Below are 25,978 nucleotides of genomic sequence, written 5' to 3'. Positions count from 1 at the left end.
CCATGCAAATGGCAATGAAAAGAAAGCTGGGGTAGCAATACTCATATCAAACAAAATAAACTTTAAGACAAAAACTGTAACAAGAGACAAAGAAGGGCACTACATAATGATCAAGGGAGCAATCCAAAAAGAGGATATAACACTTGTAAATATCTATGCACCCAATGCGGGAGCACCTAAATATATAAAGCAATTATTAACAGACATAAAAACAGAAATAGACAGTAACACAATAATAGTAGGGGACTTTAACACTCCACTTACACCAATGGATAGATCATCTAAATAGAAGATCAATAAGGAAGCATTGGCCTTAAATGACACACTAGAACAGATGGACCTAGTATATATATATACACAGAACATTCCATCCAAAAACCAAAATATACACATTCTTTTCAAATGCACATGGAACATTCTCCAGGACTGATCACATATTAGGCCACAAAACAAGTCTCCATAAATTTAAGAACATGCAAATAATACCAAGCATCTTTTCCGACCACAACGGTATGAACCTAGAAATCAACTATAGGAAGAAAATCAGAAAAGCCACAAATATGTGGAGATTAAACAAAATGCTGAACAACAATTGGGTCAATGAAGAAATCAAAGGAGAAATCAAAAAATACCTGGAGACAAATGAAAATGAAAATATGACATGCCAGAATTTATGGGATACAGCAAAAGCGGTTCTAAGAGGGAAGTTTATAGCAATACAGGCCTATCTCAACACACAAGAAAAATCTCAAATAAACCATTTAACAATACACCTAAAGGAACTGGAAAAAGAAGAACAAACAAAGCCCAAAATCCGTAGAGGAAAGGAAATAATAAAAATCAGAGCAGAAATAAATGAAATAGAGACTAAAGAAAAAATATAAAAAAAAAATAAAACCAAGAGCTGATTCTTTGAAAAGATAAACAAAATTGACAAACTTTTAGCTAAACTCACCAAGAAAAAAAGAGAGAAGGCTCAAATAAGTAAAATCGAAATGAAAGAGGAGAAATTATAATGGACACCTCAGAAATACAAGAGATTACAAGAGAATACTATGAAAAGCTATATGCCAACAAATTGGAGAATCTGGAAGAAATTCTTAGAATCATACAACCTTCCAATACTGGATCAAGAAGAAATAGAGAATTTGAATAAACCAATCACCAGTAAGGAGATCAAAACAGTAATCAAAAACCTCCCCCAAAATAAAAGTTCAGGACCAGACAGCTTCCCTGGTGAATTCTACCAAACATTCAAAGAAGACCTAATACCTATCCTTCTCAAACTGTTCCAAAAAATTGAGGAGAGGGGGAAGCTCCCTAACTCATTCTATGAAGCCAACATTACCCTGATACCAAAACCAGACAAGGACAACACAAAAAAAGAAAATTATAGGCCAATATCACTGATGAACATCGATGCAAAAATCCTCAACAGAATACTAGCAAATCGCATACGACCATACATTAAAAAGATTATACACCATGATTGGGTGGGATTTATTTCAGGGTTGCAGGGATGGTTCAACATTCGAAAATCAATCAACGTAATACACCACATTAATAACATGAAGAATAAAAATCACACAATCATCTCAATAGATGCAGAGAAAGCATTTGACAAGAAATAGCATCCATTTATGATAAAAACTCTGAATAAAATGGGTATAGAAGGAAAGTACCTCAACATAATAAAGGCCACATATGACAAACCCACAGCTAATATCATCCTCAATGGTGAAAAACTGAAAACTATCCCCCTAAGAACAGGAAACAAACAAGGATGCCCACTTTCACCACTCTTATTTAACATAGTATGGGAAGTCCTAGCAGGAGAGATCAGGCAAGAAAAATAAATAAAAGGGATCTAAATTGGAAAGGAAGTAGTGAAACTGTCACTATTTGCAGATGACATGATTTTATATATAGAAAACCCTAAAGAATCCACCAAAAAACTTTTAGAAGTAATAATGAATAAACAAACACGGTAAAGTTGCAGGATATAAAATCAACATACAAAAATCAGTTGCATTTCTATACACTAACAATGAAGTAGCAGAAAGAGAAATTAAGAATATAATCCCATTTACAATTGCAACAAAAAGAATAAAATACCTAGGAATAAACTTAACCAAAGAGGTGAAAGAGCTGTACACTGAAAACTATAAAACATTGCTGAAAGAAATTGAAGAAGACACAAAGAAATGGAAAGATATTCCGTGCTCTTGGATTGGAAGAATTAACATAGTTAAGATGTCCATACTTCCTGAAGCAATCTATAGATTCAATGCAATCCCTATCAAAGTTCCAACAACATTTTTCACAGAAATAGAACAAAGAATCCTAAAATTTATATGGAACAACAAAAGACCCTGAATAGCTAAAGGAATCCTGAGAAAAAAGAACAAAGCTGGAGGTATCACACTCCCTGATTTCAAAATATACTACAAAGCTATAGTAACCAAAACAGCATGGTACTGGCACAAAAACAGACACACAGATCAATGGAATAGAATCAAAAGCTCAGAAATAAACCCACACATCTATGGACAGCTAATCTTCAACAAAGGAGCCAAAAACATACAATGGGGGAAAGAAAGTCTCTTCAACAAATGGTGTTGGGAAAACTGGACAGCCACATGCAAAAAAATGAAAGTAGACCATTGCCTTACACCATACACAAAAATTAACTCAAAGTGGATTAAAGACTTGAACGTAAGACCTGAAGCTATGAAACTTCTATAAGAAAACATAGGTGGTACGCTCTTCGACATTGGTCTTAGCAACATCTTTTCAAGCACCATGTCTGACCGGGCAAGAGAAACAGTAGAAAAAGTAAACAAATGGAACTACATCAAACTAAAAAGCTTCTGCACAGCAAAGGAGACCATCCACAAAATGAAAAGACAACCTAACAATTGGGAGAAGATATTTGCAAACCATACATCTGATAAGGGGTTAATCTCCAAAATATATAAAGAACTCATGCATCTCAACAACAAAAAAACTAACAACCCAATTAAAAAATGGGCAAAAGACCTGAGCAGACATTTCTCCAAAGAAGATATACAGATGGCCAATAGGCACATGAAAGATGTTCAACATCATTAACTATCAGGGAAATGCAAATCAAAACTACAATGAGATATCACCTCATGCCCGTCAGAATGGCTATAATTAACAAGACAGGAAACAAGTGTTGGAGAGGATGTGGAGAGAAGGGAACTCTCATACACTGCTGGTGGGAGTGCAAACTAGTGCAGCTGCTATGGAAAACAGTATGGAGATTCCTCAAAAAATTAAGGACAGAACTACCATATAATGCAGCTATTCCACTGCTGGGTATTTATCCAAAGAACAAGAAAACACCAACGTGTAAAGATACATGCACCCCTGTGTTCATTGCAGCGTTATTCACAATAGCCAAGACTTGGAAGCAACCTAAGTGCCCATCAAGGGACGAATGGATAAAGAAGATGTGGTATATATACACAATTGAACACTACTCAGCCATAAGAAACGATAAAATTCAGCCATTTGTGACAACATGGATGGACATTGAGGGTATTATGCAAAGTGAAATAAGTCAGAGCCAGAAGGTCAAACACCATATGATCTCACTTATTAAGTAGTAGATAATAACAACAACAAACAAACGCATAGAGACAGAGATTGGATTTGTGGTTACCAGAGGGGAGGGTGGGGGGAGGAGGGCAAAAGGGATAATTGGGCATATGTGTTTGGTGATGGATTATAATTAGTATCTGGGTGGTGAACATGAGAACAAGATGTAATCCATGCAGAAAGAGACGTATAATGATGTACACCTGAAATTTATACAATGTTATAAACCAATAAAAACTATATATAAAAGTAAAAAAATAAATTAAATAAAATAAAATGCCAGTCCTTAGTCTCCCACTATCAACTGACCTCAAGCAAATCACTTAGTTTCGTCACCTGAAAAATGACGAGTAAAACAATAGGGTTGTTTTGATGAATACAAAAATTTTAAAGGGGCCAGTCCAGTGGCGTAGTGGTTACGTTCACGCAGCCCGCTTTGGTGGCCCGGGGTTCGCAGGTTTCCAATCCCAGGTGTGGACCTACACACTGCTCATCAAGCCATGTGTGGCAGCTACCCATATACAAAATAGAGGAAGATGGGCACAGATGTTAGCTCAGAGCTAATCTTCCTCAGCAAGAAGAGGAGGATTGGCAACAGATATTAGCTCAGAGCCAATCTTCTTCCCAAACACGCACACAAAAATTTTAAAGACTGTGGATGACAGTTGCTATCTTTTTAGCCTCAGGCTATTTAACTTTAATTTTATTCTTATTGAATATTTTCAATGTAATCCTAATGCATGTAGAGGGATTATTTGCACCTAGTAAAAATACAATCCATCCATTTATAAAGTGTACAATTCAAGGGTGTTTAGCATATTCACAGAGTTGCACAACCATCACCATTTTTATCACTCAATCCTATCTTGTCTGATATTAGTGTAGCCGCTCCAGCTTTCTTATAGTTGCAGTTTGCATGATAAATCTTTTCCATCCTTTTTCCTTTTGATCTATTTGTGTCTTTGAATCTAAAATGAGTCTCCTGTAGATAGCATATAGTTGGATCTCAATCCCATTAATTTTGTCCTCGTTTACAAGAATGGTTTTCGAGTTCAGTATTTGAGCTTTGTTCTGATCCAAAGAGAGCTCCTCTTGGCTGTATATTTCCCTGGTTTTCTCTGGTAAACTCTCCGGTTCATGGTTTAGCTTACATCTCTAAGAAAGCTACCACTCTCCTCTTATACGCTTTTCACCACAACCTCCACTGTATTTGAAAAGAGAGTGCTTTTAGGTTTGGACAAATAAAGTGAATTTCTTTGGGAACAGCTTAGGAGCTATTTGTTTTATGGCTTGCCTTTCCCCCTGTGCAAAAATATCTGAGCCACAGCTCCGGAGCTGGGGGCAGGAAAAATGGCACACTTCTGAGTGACATTCCTGCTTTAGGAACTGGGCACTAGGTATTGTGGGGGAGGGGTAACGTCTGGTTTTCTCAGCTTTCCTCTCCTAGAATGGACCCTCCACCTTACAAACAAGCTGAGGTGAGAATGATCAGGGTCCCATTACTCTCAGCACCTGTGCCCCAAGCTACAGCCTCCATCACATGAGTGGGGGCTGGGTAAAAGAAGGAAGCCCACATCTCTTGGTGACACTATCAAGGAACTTAGCTCCCACAACAGGTAGTTGGTGGATGGGATAAGAAATGCTTATTCCCAGGAATATACTGTAGCCCTCAACTGGGAGCTTGAGGACAAGAGAGCCCTGTGTTCTTTGTCACATCCGCCTGGAGTGGAGTTTCCTCAAACTGGGCTCAGAGGAAATGAATTGTAGTTCAAATGCCACAGGCTTGATAGTCTTACTGAGTTTTAGTAGGTTTTCTTGAATAAATGTTACTTCATTTGCTGTATGCCCTTAGGACCATTTCCAGAGACCTTAATTGGCTGTAATTTTTTGTAAGTTTCACCAGTTTCCCTGGAGAATGTCTGTGTGCTCTTCGTATTGCCATTACAGAAATGGAACTTGCAGTCAACATTTTTATGACTCAAAATATCTGTGGTTCTCCTTGTCATTGTTTTTGTAGCATCAGTACAGGATGTTTACCAACTTACTTTATTTAAATACTAAGAATTTTATGCTCTTCATATTGGTTTCCATGGAAATTTTATACCATGCAAATCTGAAAAAGAGACAGTGACAGACGTAAAAATTTCAGATAATCTCATTCTTCAACACATCAAATATATAGATGTGTATTTTTGGATTCTTTTTAGGACTATGTGATTCTATGTATTATGCAATGGTTCTAATTACACTTTTGTAGTCACTTACACATTTAAAATACCTGAAGCAAAGTCATCAGTTTATGGTTTAACAGGTTTATCCCTCCTTATAGTTTGTCCTTGTTACACATGACTTATTTTTAATTATTAAAAAAAAACCTTGATCATTGCCATATTTAAATCTTTTACAGAAATTCTTGATAATAGTAAGCATCTCAGTTTACAAAGAAGGTGAGAAATCTATTTTTACACTTTGTTTTCTTTCCAATCAAAATAGTTTTGGAGTGACCAACCTCAGAATTATTTTGCAAAACTTTGCTGAATAAAATACACTGAGGGATTGGCTTCTTTTTCTCTTTACCTACAAAAGTGAACCCCATTCAACAAGAGAAAATTATCTATCATCATACTTCCTTATCTTTGACTTTTGTATGATACTTTTTTTGTGAAAGGAACATGGCTTGGTTGATTGTTGGTTGGTTGGGTTGTTATGTTCTGTTCTTTGTTTTGTTTTGTTTTGTTTTGGCATAGTGATTTCATTCCTTACATTGCTGTCAGTCTGGTTCACACTAATTAAATCAGTTTATTTTGAGCTGATCAATCTTATCACATGCAATTTCATACTTCTTTTCAAAATTCCTGTTTATAATCAGTTGTCTATTTATAGTTTTTAGAGTATTTTATCTCACCTTAATAAAATATCGTATGCATTTAAGAGGGAGATAAAAATATAACATGTGTACACACACACAAAAATTAAAAGACAACTAAATAAAGAATGAGCAGAGCCAGCCCTGATGGCCTAGTGGTTAAAGTTCTGTGCTCTCACCGCTTTGGTGGTCCAGGTTCGTTTTCTGGTCACGGAATCACACCACCCATCTGTCAGTTGCCGTGCTGTGGTGGCAGCTCACATGGAAGAACTAGAAGGACTTACAACTAGAATATACAACCGTGCACTGGGGCTTTGGGTAGGAAAAAAGAAACAAGAAGAACAAAAATGCTGTTTATAAAAAAAAAAAAGAGTGAGCAAAAGACCTAAATAGGGATCTCACAAGGGAAGCTATACCAATAGCCAATATGGTCCGTGAAAATATTCAACATAAGTCAGAGGTAAAATGAAAGTTAAAACCACTATGAAATACTACTACACACCCTCAGAAATGGCTAAAATCAAAAAGACTGACAACATAAAATGCTAGCTAGGATATTGAACCACCAGAATCCTTATATATTACTGGTGGGAGTATAAAACTAATTTTTAACACATTTACTTGAAAAAAAAATCAACGTACATTTATTTAGCACAAATTCTATGCCAGACACCATCCTGGTTTTTGAGAATATAGAGTTAAAAGGTTGATTTCAGGGTAGGAGCTGAGACAGATGTGGAAACAGGCAGTAATAGTATAGAGTAATAAGTTTTGTGGTGTGCTTAGTATAAGAGACTGTGAAAGCTATTTTCTGAGGAAAAAAATTGAAAATTGGTGCTAACTATCCCTTAAATGTTTGATATAATTCATAAGTGAAGCTATCTTGGGTTTGAAGTTTTTTTTGTGGGAAGGTGTTTAATTATAAAGTTAATTTCTTTATAGAACCACTCAGATGTTTCTATATCTTATTTCAGTTTTGGTTATTTGCATCTTTTAAGGAATTTATCCATTTCTTCTAAGTTATCAAATTTATTGGTATAAAATTATTCATAATGTTCGTCATTACCCTTCAATGTTAATAGACTCTAGAGTGATGTCTCTTATTTTATTCCTGATATTAGTAATTTATATTTCCTTTCTTATTATCTAGATAGTCAAGTTAGGAGTTTCCCAGTGATTTATTCTTTGATAAATGGTTTATTTAAAACTATGCAGCTTAATTTCCAAATACTTGGGGATTTTTTGTATATCTTTTGCTATTAATTTCTAACTTCACACCATTGTGATCAGAAAACATACTCTATATGATTTCAATCCTTTCAGATTTATAGAAACATTGGTGACTGTTTCGTGTGCATAAAAAAAATGTATATTCTACAATTGTGGGCCTGCAATGTTCTATGGCAATTGGGTTGATAGGTCAATAGTGTAATTCAAGTATTCTTATACTTACTGATTTTCTATTTGTTCCATCAATTACTAAGAGAAGAATGTTAAAGCTTCAACTGTGATTGTGAATTTTTCTATTTATTTTTTCAGTTCTCTCAATCTGCCCTCTGTATATTTTGAAGCCCTGTTATTAAGTGCATGTACATTTAGGACTGTTATATCTTCTGGATAAATTAATACAGCCAGTCCCACGTTTTTAAGATTAGTGTTTGCATGGCATATGTTTTTCTACCCTTTACTTTTAACCTATGTTTTATGTGTAATGTATTTCTCTTATAAACAGCAAATAATTAGGTCTTGCCTTTTTTCTAGACTGAAAATGTCTTTCTTTTAATAGTAATGGCTAGATTATTAACATTTAATGTAGTTATTAATATTAAAGTAATACCATCTTGCAATTTGATTTTTATTGTTCCATCTGTTCTTTATTCCTTTTTCTCCTTTCCTGCCCTTTTTTAGATTAATTGAATAATTTTTACTTGCCATTTTATGTCCTCTATTGGCTTTTAACCTGCTTTCTTTTGTTCTTTGTTTTAGTGGTTGTACTGAAATTCACAAAATGCATCTTAAATGTATCATGATTATGTCACTCCACATGTAAAGTAACAACTTTATGATACTAATTTTCCATTTGCAACTCACCATGCTTTCTGGTAATGTTTTTATAATTTTTTTCTAGTATGATATAAATTCTATAGTACATTGTTATTGTTTTGCATTAAACAGTCAATCATCTCTTAAAGAAATTAGTAACTCAAAAAAATATTTTGTTGTCTGCATATTGACTATTTCTGGAACTCTTTATTTCTTCTTATAGTACAAGTTTTCATCTGGTATCATTTTGCTTATGCCAGAAGAACTTCCTTTAACATTTCCTGTAGTGCAGGCCTACAAGAAACAAATCCTTGGAGGTTTTGTTTGATTATGCCCTTATTTCACTCTACTTTTTTGAAAAATATTTTTACAGAATGTAGAATTCTGGGTTGACTTTTTTTTCCTTTTATGACTTTAAAAATTCATTGTTGTCTTTTGTCTTGCATAGTTCCTGATAAAATGTCAGTGGTTATCTTTATTGTTGTTACTATGTGTAATGTGTCATATTTCTCTGGCTGCTTATAAGATTTTCTTCTTTGTCACTGATTTTCAGCACTTTTGACTTGATGTACCTTGTTGTATTTTGCTTTGCGTTGATGCTGCTTGGGGTTTGTTGAGCTTCTTGGATTAGCGAGTTTATAATTTTCACCAAATTTGGAAAATGTTTAACCATTATTTCTTGAAAAAAAATTGGTCACAATCTCCTCATTTTCTGGTCCTGCAATTATACATAATAGATGTATGGATATGGTCTATGGGTCACTGAGGCTTTAATTTTTTTCTGCCTTTTTTCTGTCATTCAATTTGGATAGTTTCAATTGCCCCTCTGCATGTTAAATGTTTTCTTCCGCAGTGTTTAATTTAGTGAAAATTTCAATTCAGGTGTTACTTTTTCAGTTAAAGAATTTCCAGTTGCTTCTTTTTTTATATACATTCTAATTCTCTCTTGAGATTTCCTATGTGTTCCCTCATTATTTTCATGTTTTCCCTTAAATCCTCGAACAATTTTATAATGCTGTTTTAAAGACTTGTCTTCTCATTCTATCATCTCTCATTGTTTCTGAATGCATATTTATTGAATGATTTTAATCCTTATCAGGAGTCATAATTTTCTGCATATGTCTAGTAATATTTTAATCATCATTGAATGTTATGGATGCTACATTGTTAAGTGTCTGGATTTTTTGTGTTCCTTATAGAGTGTTGAGCTTTATTCCAGCACGCTATTAATTTGCTTGCACATCAGTTTAATCCTTTCAGGGCTTGTATTTTAACTTTCTGAGTGAGAGTCTAGCATAGATTTTACTTTAGGTCTATATTAGCTCTACTCTTCAGTTGTGATTTTTCTGTGGACTCTTCTAGATGCCCACAGTTTTCAATGATGACTTTTCACTCTAGTCATAGTGAAAGCCTGGTCTGAACTTGAACATCATTCAGCCTTGTGTGAGCTTCATAAATTGTTCGTATCTCCACTCTCTGGTAGTTGTTTTTTACCCAGTAGTTGGCTCTTTGCCCAGGCTCATGGGGTCTCACTCTGTGCGGGCACAGCTAAGTATTCAGGCAAAGACTCAATGGGTTCCCCTATGCGGAATTCTAGAGCTTCTTCTTAGTAAAGCTCTTTTATCCTCAGCACCCTACCCTAAAAATTCTAACTGCCTCTGTAGCCTGGAACTCTGATCTCTCTCTCTGTCTCAGTGAGAGTACCATGCTCTGTTTGACCCCATTTCTAGGAAGTTCCTCCAGACAGAAAACCAGAAGATCATGGTGCTCAGCTCATTTTTTTCCCTTCTCTCAGGGATTTCAGTCCCTCACTGTCTATTGCCCAACATCTGAAAACAGTTATATATTTTGTCTAGTTTTCTAGTCATTTTAAGACATGGGTGTTGTTGAGTACTAGTTATCCCCTTTGGCCCAAGGAGAAGTTCCACGAATTATATTTTAAGATGAATACAAGACAAAGACCATGCAGGGCCTGGTAAACCAAGTAGGATGTCTGGATTCCACGCCATGAACAAAAGGGAGCCACAAAAGTGTTCCAGGCAGGGAAGAGACATGAGATGATCTACATTTTCTAAATATAACTCTGTTCATAAAGAAAAGATTGAAGATGAGAAATAATGGAAGTAGATCAGTTAGAAGGCTCTTTTGATATTCCAGACAAGATATTGTGGTGGCTTAGCCTTCCTAATAGCAGTGGTAATATAGAGAAGTGATGATAGTTGAGAAATATTTGGTGGTCGTTTGGATACGGGGAGTAAGGGAAAGGGAGAAATCAAGAATGGCTCCCAGGTTTTTGTTGGCCAACTAAACAGAAGGTGGTGTCACCGGTTGAAATATTTTTATATATACTTCTTTATAAAATAAGGATTGTATTTTTGTGAACATCCACATATTAGCTTCCTAGGGCTGCAGTAACAAAACACCACAGACTTGATGGCTTAAACAACAGAAATTTAGTGTCTCACAGTTCCGGAGGCAAGTACAAAATCAAGGTATCAGCAGGGTTGGTTTCTTCTGAGGGTTGTGAGGAAAAGATGTGTTCCAGGCCTTTCTCTCGGCTTATAGATGGTCATCTTCTCCCTATGTCTCTTCACATTGTCTTCCCTATGCGTGCCTCTGTGTCCAAATTTACCCTTTCTATAAGAACACCAGTCACTGGATTAGGGCCCCCCTTAACGACTTCATTTTAACTTGATTACCTCTGTAAAGACCCTGGTTCCAAAGAAGGTCACATTCTGAGGTACTGGAGGTTAGGACTTCAACATATGAATTTAGGGGGACACAATTCAACTTATAACAATGGAAAAGTCTGGAAGAAAAGTTAAGGCCCATAGTTAAACTTTTCTAATTAATAACACATTTAAAGATCTTCAAACACATGCACAGAGATGGCAGTACAAGTTTTATTCCAAGGTCTGCAGTATACACAGTGTACTATATGCATTAATATTCACCAAGATGTTAAAATTTTATAGATTATTTGGTAGATGATTGTGTGATGTTTCTAAATTATAGTGTGGTGTATATGCGTGTGTATTAGTAATTGACTTAAATATTATCTCTTGCTAACACTTGGTGCTTCTTCATAACACTAGATTTCCAAAAACATATTTTATAAATTATCTCAGTAAGAGGTTTGTCCTGGGAAGTACAGAGACCTGAGATTGCATAGTTGGGGTAGATACAGGAAAAATAAGGTCTTGAACAGAAAAGGAAAAAAATAACAAAATTTTATACGATAGTAAACAAGAAATTAGTTTCATGAGCAGAGTCTTGACATAATGAAAAGAGTTGTAAAAACTCAAATAGGAAAAAAAGTCTTTCATGCTTGGTAGTATTAATAAAATACATGGGAACAAAGAACTTTCAGGATAAAAGACCACACAAGTAAAAACGTCACTAAGTGAAAATGTGTCTCCCAATATTCAATTAGGTGGTGGTAGGTCTTTGCACTAAAAAAAAAAAATAAATAATAAAGTGATGATTAGCCCTATAAATTTTTCTTATACAATGGGACTATAATACGAATATCTTGAAAGCAGAAAATATTCTGTTTTACACATGTTCTAATTTTCAAGTTGTTATAAATAATAACTTTGTGTAGTTAAAATTCCTCATAATTGTCAGCTTGTTATTCATTGGGCCAGAAGTCATATGAGATTTCCCATTTTAGAGAAGAGAGAAGCAAGACAGCAAAGGATAAATTCATCCCTAAATCAAATACAGAATCAGTCTCTAAAATGCCAAGATAGAGGCTTATGTTTGAGATTCTCCTTCTGGGATTTAGGCCACCCAGACATTCTTTTCCATTATATGTTTTCAAGCAATTTATGTTCAGCACGGTTTTTTGAAAATTATTATGGTACCATATTATATTGTATGGTACTATATTATATAGTGAGTTCTATATGCTTCCAAGTCTATTTATTTATTCTGAAAACATTGATGTGTTTGTGGTTCCTTACTCAAAGATCCAGCTTTTGGAGGGTAAGAAAGAAGATCCAGCTTGTGTTATACTTACTCTGTGAGTTTAAATTCTTTCTTCTCCAATTCTTTGATGTTCCATATGCTATTTCATTTGATTCTCGCAACTACCCTTGAAGATAAATGTTGTTACTCTTCTTTTATAGTTGAATAAAATCAGAGAGATTAAGTAACATGCTCAAGAGAAATCAGATCTAACTAGTAGAGCTTAAATTAAACCAAAGTATTAGTTAGAATAAAGACAATGCTGCTAAGACAAAGGGACCCACTTCCCCCTTTCTCCCCCCCTACTCCCCAAACAGAACAAGTGGCTTAAAGAAAATCAAATCTATTTCTCTCATGTAACAATCCAGAGGTGTATGGTTCATCCAAACATGATGGCTTGGATCCTCAAAACTTACCTTCCAACTCTTGGTTCAAGACTCTAGTTGTCTCCATTTCCCAGCCATCAGGAAGAGAAAAAGAGAGGTGATGGCAAATTCTCTACTTTTAATTGTTTTCTATTTAATAGGACCTCACTCTTGATCATATTCCAAGAATCAGAACCTAGTCACACAGCCATACCTAGCTGTGAGGGAGGCATAAAATAATCTAGCTGGGAGGCCCTGCATTGGGGGTTGAATATTATCAGAGTTAATTAATAAATGCAGAATATATTAAGTCAAAGAATTCAGAGAAACCCAGAGAGCTCATCAAAACAATGTGGGAAAAGAGATATGACAATAAGACTGAATAGTATCTACTTTCTTACAAAACGAGAGTGACAGGAACCAAGAACTCAACTGAGAGTCTATTGAGTAAAAATAGGGTCAAGACTGTCCTACACATGCACCATTCCCAATTACCCAGGTAACATGTCCCATTTCTTGTGTTAATAATATTATATTCAGAACATTTTTATGCAAATAGATTAATAGTAATCAGAAGAGGATTAGCATAATGTCTAGTTAACTCCTGTTTGGGGAGAGATCCAGAGAGGGTTTTGAGAGTGGCTTTAGCATCTAGCAAAGGATATGATAGATAACAAAGGACTTGTAGTTAAAGGGTTTACGCTAAGCCTGTGACCTTGTCACCTTCCTGAGTTCTGCAGAACTCCCTCCAACTGGGACAGGGTCAAAGTAGATGTAGATTTGCATTGCCTTCAAGAGTGTCATTACTGCATGGCGTGAAGTCCTAGAGGGAGCACATTTAAGGGAGTCACATAAGTACTTTTGTTCCAAAAACAATAAAAAAAATACTCTGCCAGGTAGATCATTACAGAGCATTTACCTGCTTAAGTTCCTAAATGCAATTTAATAATAATTTGATGTTGAACACTGATAATGGAATCACCAATTTGGTGATCACAAAAGCCTTCCTGGAATAATTTAGTTTCATCCAGATCTGAAAGCATGTGCCCAAAACATATGGCAGCAAAGAAAATAGAGCTACAAGAGGCATCGTGAGTGGGAATTTCAGAAACAAAGAACACGCACACTGGAAGTAACAACATATGCTCCAAGACATAATCTTAACTGTAGTCAAGGAGTATATTCAGAAGCAATAAGGATATAGTTGAAATGGTGAGGAGATATTTGGTGAAAGAAGTTAAATATTAGGTATAGTTGAGATTCAGTCAGTAACAGCGAATTGCAATAGGTTTTGATTGAGGTATTACTTGAAGCTGATGATTTTGGTAGCTGCTTGTGCTATGGATTTAAATAAAAATAAACATCATTTATAACTGTAATTCAAATAACAAAAGTCCTTTCTACTTTCATGTCAATTTATATTTCTTTAAAAGTCTCCGTTTTCCTCTTTACGATTCTTCAATGATATTCACAGAAGTGATTTCCTTGCCTTCCCATATCACCTACTCTTCTGTTCTGATAGCAGATCTGCTCATTACCCACTTTTTCTTCCTGATACACATTCTGTTTATCCAGTTAAGTCACATTTTACACTGGATAGATTCCAGATTCTCAAATTCTTTCATTTCTTTACTTCCAGGAGTTCCTGAATAATCTCCCTCCCAGGAGAACAGGGAAGCTCTGTCCGTCCAGCGGTAGGAATTAGGAAGAGAAGGTTTTGCAAAGAGGTGAGCGGTAGGAGTGGGTAGACAACATAGTAGGTCTTTAAGCATGGTCCTTGCAATCTGTCAGGGAATAAATACATAGAAAGTATGTATCGTGTATTTGGACCTAAATATTCTTCTCTTCTGAGAGTTTAGAACAGGTGTATCAGGCAGTGATTGGCTACCCAATATCTATTCTTCACTTTTTCATTAGCAGCAGAAACGAAGTATGTCCAGGGCAGTAATATTTCTGGCTTCATTTGCAATGGAGGATAGCTGTGTGACTAAGTTCTGGCCAATGAGATGTAAGTAAAATTTTTACCTTGGTCTTCCAGGGAAGCTCCTTTAAAGGACAATCAACAACTGGTACAAGTCCATTTTTGCCCTGCTCCCCTTCTTCCTGCTGGCTGGCTGGAAAGTTGATGTGATAATAGACTTCCAGCAGCCACTGTAAAGTGTCAGGAAATCTCAGGAATGGAATCTATATATTAAAAAGGTAGAATGGAAAGATAGGAAACTTTGGACCCTGATGAGTTGTCATGCCCATTCTGAACTATCACTTACTTGTGAGAGAGCTCATTCTCCAGCATGATCAAGTCACTTTTCGAGGTTACTCTTAAATACAGTGAAACTTAATCCTGACACAATTGAGTTAAATTCTTTTCATTTAATGATCATGGGGAGTAGAGTGGGGGGCCAATAGTATTAACAAAGATTCCACCAAGCCAATGATAATGATTTAAGAGTTTAACAAAACCCATATTATTATAACTTGTAATATTTTCTAGACCTTATTTGTGTGGTGTATTGTCAAGGTTACTGAAGCATTAATTTTATCTTCTTAAGTTTCCTTGGAAGGAAAATTCTCACTCTTCAGAGGCGTTATTACTATATCTACTTTTAAGCACCATTACACAAATAAAAGATAGAAATGGGAAACGAAAATGTTCAAAAAATTGTTTCATCGAGAAAAAGTATTTCACTTTCCTTATTTTGTTATTATTATTGTCATAGAGAGAGGATTACTTGCTGTTTTATTTGGGGAACATTTGAACAACTAACCTTATCAGGTTAAAAAAATAACATAAAATTAAAGTTTCTTAATAAAATTATTCTACTCAAAAAATATAATTCTGAAGGAGCAATATCATTTTCTTTACAGGAACATACCCAGAATGCTGTGATCACAGTTTTAGTAAATATTTTGTGACCAAAGAATCCAGTTGGGTTCTCATTGTCCAAATATGACATTCACTTCTCAAATATCCTTTGGTCCTCAAAGTAAAAACTGAAATAATGTGACATTGTTACATCCAGAAACTGCAAATACCTGTAACAGTTATAGGAGAGGAGGGAAAAAAAAGAAAAAAGCATGTGATCTCCAGTGGCATATGTTTTAAATTGTAGCACATGAATTAAATGTTTGCAAACAATTTTGAATAAGTAAAAGACATCAGGGAATGAAATAATATAATATACACTGTAAAACCATATGTATCCTAAGGCTGAAGTACTTTTAGTTTTCCTTTCTGGGACCATAGCAAATTATTTGATGTAGGAGGTGAGTTTTTTGCCATTGGGTTTTTTTCCTTGCTAAGTCCTAACAAGTGGTTTATTTTCTAGAGTGTACATCCTCTTTCTCACCACAAGAGTCACAATCAGTGTATTTCAACAGCTTGAAGAAATTACCTTCTCTCCTGCATTCAATTCAAAATCTTCCTCTTTCTTCTTTCTTCCTCTTTCCTAGAGTCATGTGTTATAAAATTGCCAACTGCTAACGAGGGATAAGCATCTTGCCAGCCTTTTTAGTTCTAAAAATTGGTCAAAGTCACCTGAGTTTAAATTGTTCCCTACATCATCATCAGCCCCAACCAGAAGCACATTCACTAGTGTGCTTCCTGCCTGCTACTAACAGCTTCTCTCCTGCTCTTTCCTTTGGTTATATGTACTGCCTTTAAAACATTTTCTCAAGCTCCACTTCAAAAACATTTTGAAAAACTACTTTATGCAATTTAAAAAAAAGTCAGGAAATGCAAACATTAAGGTCCTCACAATAGCCCTAACTCACATGTATTGCACAGACTGTTTAGATTAAGCTTGAATTTTTAGTCACCTAAAACCTGTGATCAAAAATATTATATGAATCCAGCATTAAGGGAGTTGTTTTTATGATATTCTATGACATCCAATGTTTCTATTAAAATTTAATCTTTGTGTTACTTCAATACTCAAATTAAAAACAACATTCTAGGATTTAGTGTTAAAGTTAATCTTACACTTTCTGCTCCTTTTTGCAACATAAAAAATGCAGCTAAAAATTTTCTTCCAAATGTCACTTCAATGTTGCTCGAAAGTATTTGCTTAACTGAAAGTGGGTATTTTGAGTCCCACGCCTAAAAGGACCTTGACTCCTTCTACCATCATCTCCAAAACACATTTTTAAAAGTCTCAGATTTAAGTGCTCGCTTCGGCAGCACATATACTAAAAACAGTCTCGGATTTTTATGCTACCGTAGTATCTTAGTATCTAATTTCAATCTGTTTTTTCAAATATACATTATTTGACCCTTCTTCAAGAAGCATAGAATATTTTCTAAGTTCTAGCAATTGCATTTACTATTGTAGGATGAAAAGACTAAAGGCAAAGTGTGTGGCTTTCCCCATTATGTAAACAAAGCCATTTTTCAAACTTCTTCCATCCTAAATTTACCTTTTATGAATATATAACTTTAATTTTTTTATTTCAATGGAAAAAAAATTCCTAAAAAATAACTAAGAGCTTATAAGAGAAAATACTATCTTATTTTTTTTAAATGTTTAATATTTGAGACAAAAAAATTATAAATTTGAAAATATACCTTTTTACTTATCAAACTGACAAAAATTTTCAAAATGTATGCTAGCCTGGGTCCATGACACGGTAGTAAATTTGATATTCTCAAACACTGCTGCTGAGAATATAATCGCTTCAATTTTTCTGGGGAGCAATTTAGCAATCTTTATCAAGAGCTTCAAGATTAATTATATAAATCAATCCAGTAATATGCACCAAAATCATAAAGGTTATATGGGGTTATTTTTTTAGAATAGAAAAATATTAAAAGCTGCCTACTATTTCTAGTAGGGAAGTGGATAAACAGATGACCATACAACCACATATTTTAATATTACCTAGCCATTAAGAATCATATTTCTGAAGGTAAGTTCTCATACAGTAATTTTTCTAAGTGAAAAATGCAAGACAGAAAACTGAATATAAATTATGGCCCAAATGGTTTTTTAAATTGTTTGCAAAAATGGCCACAATAAGTGCCTTTCTCAGCCTCCATAATTGCATGAGTCAATTCCTCATAATAAATCTCCTTTTATATGTATATCTCTATCCTATTTGGTTCTGTTTCCCTGGAGAACTCTAATACAGTGAAATCCTGTTTATTGCTCTGTGATCCCTTCCTGTGAACTACCCCCTGGATATACACACTGCTCACCTCCACTGCCCATCCCACACCCCCCACCCTCATATATAAAACTTTACTAAAATTTCCCTGAAACTAACCAGGGCTTGGTATGAGAGAATGTTTTTAATGAAATTGGATAAAATGGCTGCCTTTTGCACCAAGGTGAGGTGGCAGACCCTCATGCAGAAGCCAGATGGACAAGTAACCTCTGCATTGAACTCCAGTGCCTGACAATCCATCTGCAGGGTGCCTAGTGAGCTAACCACAGGTGCTAGCACAGACAACCTAAAATCCAGCCAAGTCCCCAACCTAGCCCCTTTTTTGCCTCAGGGACACAGTGGAATCAGCTCACTAAGGTTGTCCTTCCCCTGCCTCATTTCTCCAAACAGGGAAAAGGAAAACACAGAACAGAAAAATCTCCAGGGAAGAGGGGACCAGAGGCAAAGTTTGGAAGTAGGTGAAATTTGCTTTTGGCACTCCTTCTTCCTGTGTCTTACTCAGTGACACGCCCTCGCCTCAACGTACAGGCCCAGGGTCTACATCCCTGCCCCTATGATAGAGTGACTTCTTGTTCTACTCTCGCCTTGCTTCTCCATCCACAACTATCAGATATCTTGACCCTTTAGTGCTCAGTGCCTGCAACACGATTTGCTTATGTTAGATTTTGTGCTTTTCTGGAAAATTGTTTTTCCCCCGCTGTTCCTGAATACCCTTGCTCTTGTTCCCTTTTCCTTTAGGCCTGCTCCAGGCTGCTTCTAGATGACAGAAAGCCTCCAGAGAGGTGTTGGCTTGCTGCATGCTGAATCTAAAGGAGCAGCATCTGTGTCCTTAGACTAATAATGAGCTGAAAATTAAATTCTCTCTTCTCTTCCCTGAAAAATGATCAAGGCCCTCTCACAGTTGGAATATTCTTAGATTCCCCAGATCCAGACCTTGAGTGTTGGGAACTGCAATATTTAGTCACTGGGTTTCCAGGACCAGTCTAACTTAGCAATGGGAAGGGGCAATGGATTTAAGTAAGGCTCATCTTTGCAGCAATTTTTCTAAGCAGTTCACATGCATTAACATCCATACAAGAGCCGTTTGAAGTAGGTGCTATTTTGAAGATAGACAAACAGAAAATTAGAGAAACTAAATTTTTAAGACTCCCACAAAGATTAAGTGGCAGTAGTGGTATTTGAAACTCAACTATTTCTCCAAAAGCCAATGCTAATCCAATTCCCTCATCTTAGAGTTTACAAATGGATGCCCTAAATGTATAAAAGTGTGTTAAAAGAAACATGGCTGTTTTAAATATGCGTTGAACCTGTTTTGAAATACTCAAGTTACAATATATCTGCATTGTTGCAACAAGGCTTACAAGAGCATAAGCGCCAACACTAAAACTTAGTTCTTTTTTTTAAGTCTGTGCTGCTTTTTAAATTAAAACTGTGCTACCTATTTTATTTTTTGCTATTGATGTGTATTTATCTTCTGGCTCATGGAAAGTGCTCAGGGTAGATTTGTGGAATGACTGAATGAATTATGCTTCCGTAATTTGATTTCATGGCACTAAATATCTGTAGGAACTTTGAGTTGGCAAACTTGCTTCCACCTGAATCTGCTCTTTAAGGATGCTCAGTCTGCATAATTTGTTAATCATACGACATGGCCATTTGGTCAGAACTTTAAGAGTCCTTGGGAACATGGCATCAAAAAGTGCTAATAGGGATACTGCAATCATGTGGCTATCTGGAATAGTGATACATGAATTTCTTAGGTCTCTGACAGAATCAGGGCATACAGTCCTGCCCAATGGGAAAACATTGTGTATGTTCTTTTCTCAACAGCATGGGAATGCTACTTAACAGCTCCTTAAACATTTTTAAGAGCTGGCATTAGTTCTGCTCTCCCAGACCGCAGGGAAGGCAGCCATCTTCTTTGTGCAGAGCAACCTTTCACGTGTTGTTTACTCTCCAGTCTCACCCTAAGCCACACTGGATTGTTCCTTCAGCTCCCACAAGAACATGTGGCTCATGCGCAGCCCTTCCCCACTCAAGTTTGCATTGCCTTGTAAAGTCCAATTTTCTCTAACTGCATCATGCCACGCACTATAAATCACATTTGCATCCCATTTAAAACATAAACCACAGTAGACACTGAAGAACAAAAGGAACCACAAGCCCGGTTTTTTTGACAAAACTCCCACACATTGATAATTGGAAGCACATAAATCTGTACCCAGACGAGGTCTGAGACTCCTGCCACGCCTTATGCTGTCTGTCTCACAGCCTTACCCACTTTCTATGCTGCCACCAAATGCCCTGGAAAAGTATGAAGGGCAAAAAAAGACTAACAAACACTTCCTGGGGAGCAATAGAAATGAAAACAAAAAACATGGATTGCCTGACAAACTGTGCTTCTGGAATCTTCATTTAACCATCATTAAGACCTATCCAGTTGTTTATGCCATAGATATCCCATTGTTAAAATTCAATATTTAAGTTCTAAATCAATAGCTAGTTACTAACAGGTTAAGGTATATCTTTGGGTAAATAAGGCTTATTTAAGAAGTCTAAATTATTTTCAGAACTATGAAAAAATGATTTTGCCCCCAGCTTATATAAACAGCTCCCATGAACAGTGTGGGGTTTTCTGTATGTGTTTAATTATCCATCAAAATTCCATAGTTCTAAACTAGACCAAATTCCTTTACAATATGGTTCCTAAATTTAATTACCATTTAAGGTGCAAATCTAACGGAAAGTGAAAGGCCTTTCATTATGATGCAAAGCAGCTGATTCTGATTTGCTGCTGGAAACTATTTTGTCTGTTCTGCAAACTTTGGTATATTACACAGCCAATGGACTCTACTTCAGGGTGACAGAAATAGCCCCTTTATAACTAGAGAAAACTAACATTATCTCCCTTTAAAAATCAATAAGAAGACAGACCTGATCATTGCAAATCATCGTTTTCCAGGGAACAAGATGAATATTATTAACACAGGCCAACATCTGTGTCTGAATTGTCAGAAATGGCTTAAATGGATAATGGTTTGATACAAGAGGTTGAGTGAATATCCAGCATGAAGTAGTCTGGCAGCAAAAGTAAGATTTTAATTTGATTATCAGAGAGCTATTTGTTAAATTTTGGAATGCTGATAAAGTTTTAAAAGCCTTTCTAATCTGGAGATAATTATCTTCAATCATTAAACTTGTTCTTAATTAAGAATCTGAAAATGAGCCTGCTAAGCCTTCAGCAAAATAGTAAGTCCAATAAAACACTGAAAAGAACACTGCCAAGCTACCAGGAAACTCAAATAGCTACTCCTTCTAGAATCTACACAACTGGTGGAAATTAAACCACTGCTCAAAAAGAGACCAACTCATCTTGAATGAATTCTGACCTTGGGCAAGCTTTTGAGTCCTGCTTCAGAAAAATCAAAAGAAAGATTTATATTTGGATAAATCTTTGAAAAGTGTCTATGGAACAGAACTTCTTTATGCTTCAAAGTGACAGAGGTGATAAAGACAAAAGATAATGTTGATTTAACTCCTCATTATAGATTCTAGATATTTGAGAAACTGGTTACAAAGAAAAAAATTATGGCCAAATATAACGTACGTGAAGATTGATAACCATCAACAGTATACATGGTTAGCGATGGTAAGACATCCTGCTTGCAACCTTTCCTCTGTAAGTTCTAACCTTAACTGACTAGGAACTCAATCAGGTGGACCACTGAAGGTGACATGGATGTTTCCATTGTTTCAAAAGCAAAAGATGGCAATATTGAACATTGTTAAATGGTAACAACCATCTAAGATTATCCTTAGTACATACACAACGCTTCTCTTTCTGGTATCTTGATAAGAATTATTACTGTTGGCCTAACAGTTGCTATCCCAGGTAAAAGAAAAATGTTACTAATTATTCTATTACATAGTAAGAGAAACCAGGTATGAAAAGAATTTTTGACTTTTCCAAAATTTCCTAGTAAGCTTAGTGGTAAAATTTAATGAAAGCCACATTCTGCCAATATCTAAACTAATCTCTGCTTGGAACTAGCGGATGCTGTTTTAACTCAGGCCATGAGACTGTTTAGTAAGTTGTTGCTAAAATTATTTGCTACCAAAAGTTTCACAAAGACCCATGGGCATGGAATGGCCTAGGCACACATTTATTCTATAAATTATTAAGCATCTTACTATGTGCCAGGCGTTGTGTTAAGCACAAGGAATACAATGGATGACACAGAAAAGAATAATACTTATGCTCTTTAAGTTTCATTTTAGTGTGGGAGATGGACAAATAAAGCAGCCAATAAATAATTCCAAACTGGTGTATTATGGAAGGAACCAAATCTCAACTGGGGCAATAATGATGCCTCCCTAGGAGGCATCATGGGTTGTCAAATGACTTGAAGGACTATTGGCATTTAGTGTTGGGGCCAAGGATGTTACAAATCTTGCAATATGGGGGTGTAGGGGTAAAAGTCCCACAAAACAAAGATCTGTCCTATAAAGTGCCAGTAGTGCTCCACCGAGAAATGCTGGGTTGAATCATCTAACACAGTCAACACCACAGTTAAATATTCCTACTGTGAGGAGATTTTTGTCCTGGGTTATATAAAGAAAACAGAAGAAAAACAAGTGATATCTTCTGCCCTCAGTGAATTTGGTCTACGAGTTAAATCATACAGACATGCAACAACTGCAGAAGAGGGCAGGTCAACAACACAGAGCTGTGCCACGTTAGTGAGATAGGTGCTAGTATAGAAGTTAACTACTTGAGGAGGTTTGAGAAGAGGGAAAAATTAAGCCAAAGTCTAAAAGAGGGCATGAATTGGTATATATGGAGATAGGGCTTTACTAAGCAAAGAAAGAGACATGTAAAAACAGAGAGACATCAAGTCTAGCCCTTAGGTCGTTAACCCAACAGGAGTGTGGTAACTATCTGTAAACACAAACTAAATCCAACACAATACACAAGCACTAGGTTTTCTTTGATATACATTCCCTTAATTTTATACCTAAATTTTTCCATATATTAAGGTGACCCCTATTTCCAAAGCACCTGGTATTATTTCTATTGTTCTTAATATTCCATTTTTCCTCATTTTTAAGTTTTCTCCACTTACCTTTGATTCTGCTTGTTTAAGGCCATAAGGGCAGTTAATAGACTTTATTGACTTTCATATAAATGATCCCCAGGCAGATTCATACACATATCTTCTGCAATAGATTTCATTTGCAAATGACCACAGGAGGCAAGTTCTTTTACAGTCGTTAAAATTCTTGGGCCATCTAAGAAACAAAAATCAAGTTGTTATATTTTCCTTTTCCAAGGGCTTACAGTAAAATAAAAAATCACTGTGTTGAAGGAGCATTATTCAGACACAAAAAGCATTTTTGTGAAATGTTACAAGACTCTCTCCTTCCCTTTCATGGTAAAATTCTCAGAGCTTTTACATTGAGTCTTTCCTGTGGTTACCCAGTGAAATCCTCTACTGGATAGGATATGCCACATTTCAGTTCACACAATAGGACATGAAGGCCTGGCCAAAAGAATAGGGTTTGGAAGTCCCCCATTTTGTGGTCAATCAATGGTTTATGGAAGGAGAATTCAAAGGTATTTAAATTACATGTAACACAGATGCTTTAAACCACAAAGATTGCTTAGCAAGCCACACATACAAAAAAAGATACGTTTGTTACAAACCAGTTTAGAAGTTGATCTGAAAATAATGATACTATACTAAGATTCTTATAAAAACATTTATTTAAGTTTTATAAGGAACTAAGCCAAAATGTTTATGCTTATACATTTTAGGATGGTCAGGTTCTCTAGGATTTGCAGGGACTGGTTATATCTTTAACCTATTTTTTGAAGATTTTCTTGAAGGGAAGTTTGTATCTAGAATAGCAGAAAAGTGAATGAACTTTAAAGAACATATTAAAAATTTCCTGGGAGCAAGCTGATGTGAAAAATTAGAAAACTTAAGGAAGTGGAGGCAAGATGGGCTTTTAAAATATAGCCATTCAGTCACTGGCTTGCTGCCAACTCAAAACCTGGATAGACATCTTGAAACCTTTAAATACCATAATTTTCAGCTGTAAGGAATTCTCACTGTGTTATCAACGTGCTGGGGAAAAAAAAAAGTATTCTTTTATAGATTTCCAGATCCAAGGTTAAAATGCATTTTAGGAGATGTTTATTCGAAAGTATTTTGCTGCTTTCCTATACAGTCCATTTCAAGTAAGATGAGGTCAAATGGAGTTCAGATGAGATCGTACCAGTAACTTGTGTGAATGGAGCAAACCCAAAACTTCTCCCTCGATGTGACAAAACATTGTTACACAAGAGCTATATTTCACAGATAGTTTATTAATTTGATTTCACTTGTAACTATTTAAATATCTCAATTATCCACTAACCAAATTACAAAACTACTGAATTTCAAAATGCTTTCGATTTAAAGAATTTTAACTCAGTATTGTTTCCATAGCCAAGTGGATTTTTTTGGTCCCCACATAAGAGAAAGGATGTCATAAATATTGACACCCTTCTTGAATATATTTATTCTGCAGGGACAATTTATTCAGCTTAAAGTCATGCCAAGATAGGGTTTTGTTTAGCCAGGTGTTCATAAAATCAAAATTTCCTTACTTTTTTTTAATCCTAAATAACTCTTGGCCCATTCCCTTCATTGCGGCTTAATTCATAAATGAATAATAATTGTAACTATAGTTAGCACTGTACCATAGGTAGCAGCTGGAAACAGATCCAGGATAAGCATCTCAGGCCAAAATGGCTTAAAGATGAACAGGAATAGGGGCAAATAATGGGCATGATGGAGAGCTGGATTGAGGGGAGTGTTTCCCATGGTAGAGCTGCACATCTGAAACCAGGTGAGCAGTACAGAGGGAAGGGGCGTCAGTACCAAGCAGACAAGCATGAGTCTTTGAAACTCAGGATGACCAGAGACAGACTCATCAAATCAAAGAGCATGCCAGGAGGTCTTAACATCAAGAACAAAGTTAGCAGTGTAGAGTCCAAGGAACTAATAACCTGGAAACCACTCCTCACACAGCCTGTGCTACAGGCTGGCAAATCCCATTGGTTCTACCTTAAAATATATTCAGCATCTGACCACCATTTACCACATTCACGCTGGTCCAAGCCTCTATTATTTCTTGCCTGGATTTTTAACCTTATCCCTGCAGTGTCATCTCAACACAGAAGCGAGACGTGTCCTTCTAAAATGCAAGACAGCCCAAGTCACTCCTCTGTTCAAAACTGCATTGGCACCCCGTCTCACTCAGAATAGTCCCAAATCCTTATTGTAGCTGATAAGGCCCTATGTGATTGCTCCCCGTCCCCATTGGCTCTCTGAATTTATGTGCTTCTTCCCTGTCCTCTGATCACTTCATTCTAGGCTCTGCTCTCCTGGCTATTTCTAGAATGCTCCCACATTAGGCTTTTCTCTAGCTGTTCCTTATGGTTGCAATACTCTTTCCTCAGATAACCTCTTGACTAACCCCCTCACCTCTTTAAAGTCTTTACTCAAAATTTACCTTCTTAACAAGGTCTATTTAATACTGAAAACTTCTCCCCTTCCCTGACACAGGCTTCTAATCCTCTTGACCTCTTCTAATTTTAATTCTGTCCATAGCACTTACCTTCTAATATACGTTACAACTAGCTTATTAATCATGTTTATTGTTCATTTTCTATCTCTCCTCACCAGAATGCAATTATGCCAATGACAGGAATCTTTTTCATTAACTGATATATCCCAAACATCTAGAACAGTGTCTAGCACAGAAAAGCTAAATACTCATTTGTTCAATAAATAAAGGCACCCACAAGCATATAATAGATTGTTTTTTGCAGAGAAATTTTTAAAGTCATTTATTAGCTCAATCTCTTAACAAGGTTTTGTAATTATTCATCACAAAAAAACTC

At 35.9% G+C, this 25,978-nt stretch overlaps 2 long non-coding RNA genes across 2 annotated transcripts in view; both read right to left on the bottom strand.

Annotated features, from left to right (window-relative positions):
- Positions 1–5,260: 5,260 nt before the first annotated feature.
- LOC147914617 (uncharacterized) lies at positions 5,261–11,336 on the bottom strand. The gene is made up of 3 exons (XR_015555054.1): positions 11,233–11,336; positions 6,670–6,802; positions 5,261–5,737 (listed from the first exon to the last, which is right to left on the bottom strand). It is a non-coding gene; the product is annotated as an uncharacterized LOC147914617 (long non-coding RNA).
- A 1,103-nt stretch (positions 11,337–12,439) lies between these two features.
- The window catches only part of LOC147914616 (uncharacterized), a 116,340-nt gene continuing 102,801 nt past the window's right edge, over positions 12,440–25,978 (bottom strand). Inside the window, exons 2-6 of the long non-coding RNA XR_015555053.1 lie at positions 23,151–23,316; positions 15,741–15,900; positions 14,893–15,051; positions 12,919–13,690; positions 12,440–12,629 (exon numbers count right to left, since the gene is read on the bottom strand). This is a non-coding gene — a long non-coding RNA (uncharacterized LOC147914616). The remainder of the gene's footprint in view (positions 12,630–12,918; positions 13,691–14,892; positions 15,052–15,740; positions 15,901–23,150; positions 23,317–25,978) is intronic.

The sequence above is a fragment of the Ceratotherium simum genome, chromosome 18, assembly GCF_057802395.1.
Source record: "Ceratotherium simum simum isolate JZ-2026a chromosome 18, ASM5780239v1, whole genome shotgun sequence".
Lineage (NCBI taxonomy): Eukaryota > Metazoa > Chordata > Mammalia > Perissodactyla > Rhinocerotidae > Ceratotherium > Ceratotherium simum.
The sequence above is the reverse complement of the archived record's forward strand: the minus strand, read 5'-3'. Positions and strand labels throughout refer to the sequence as shown.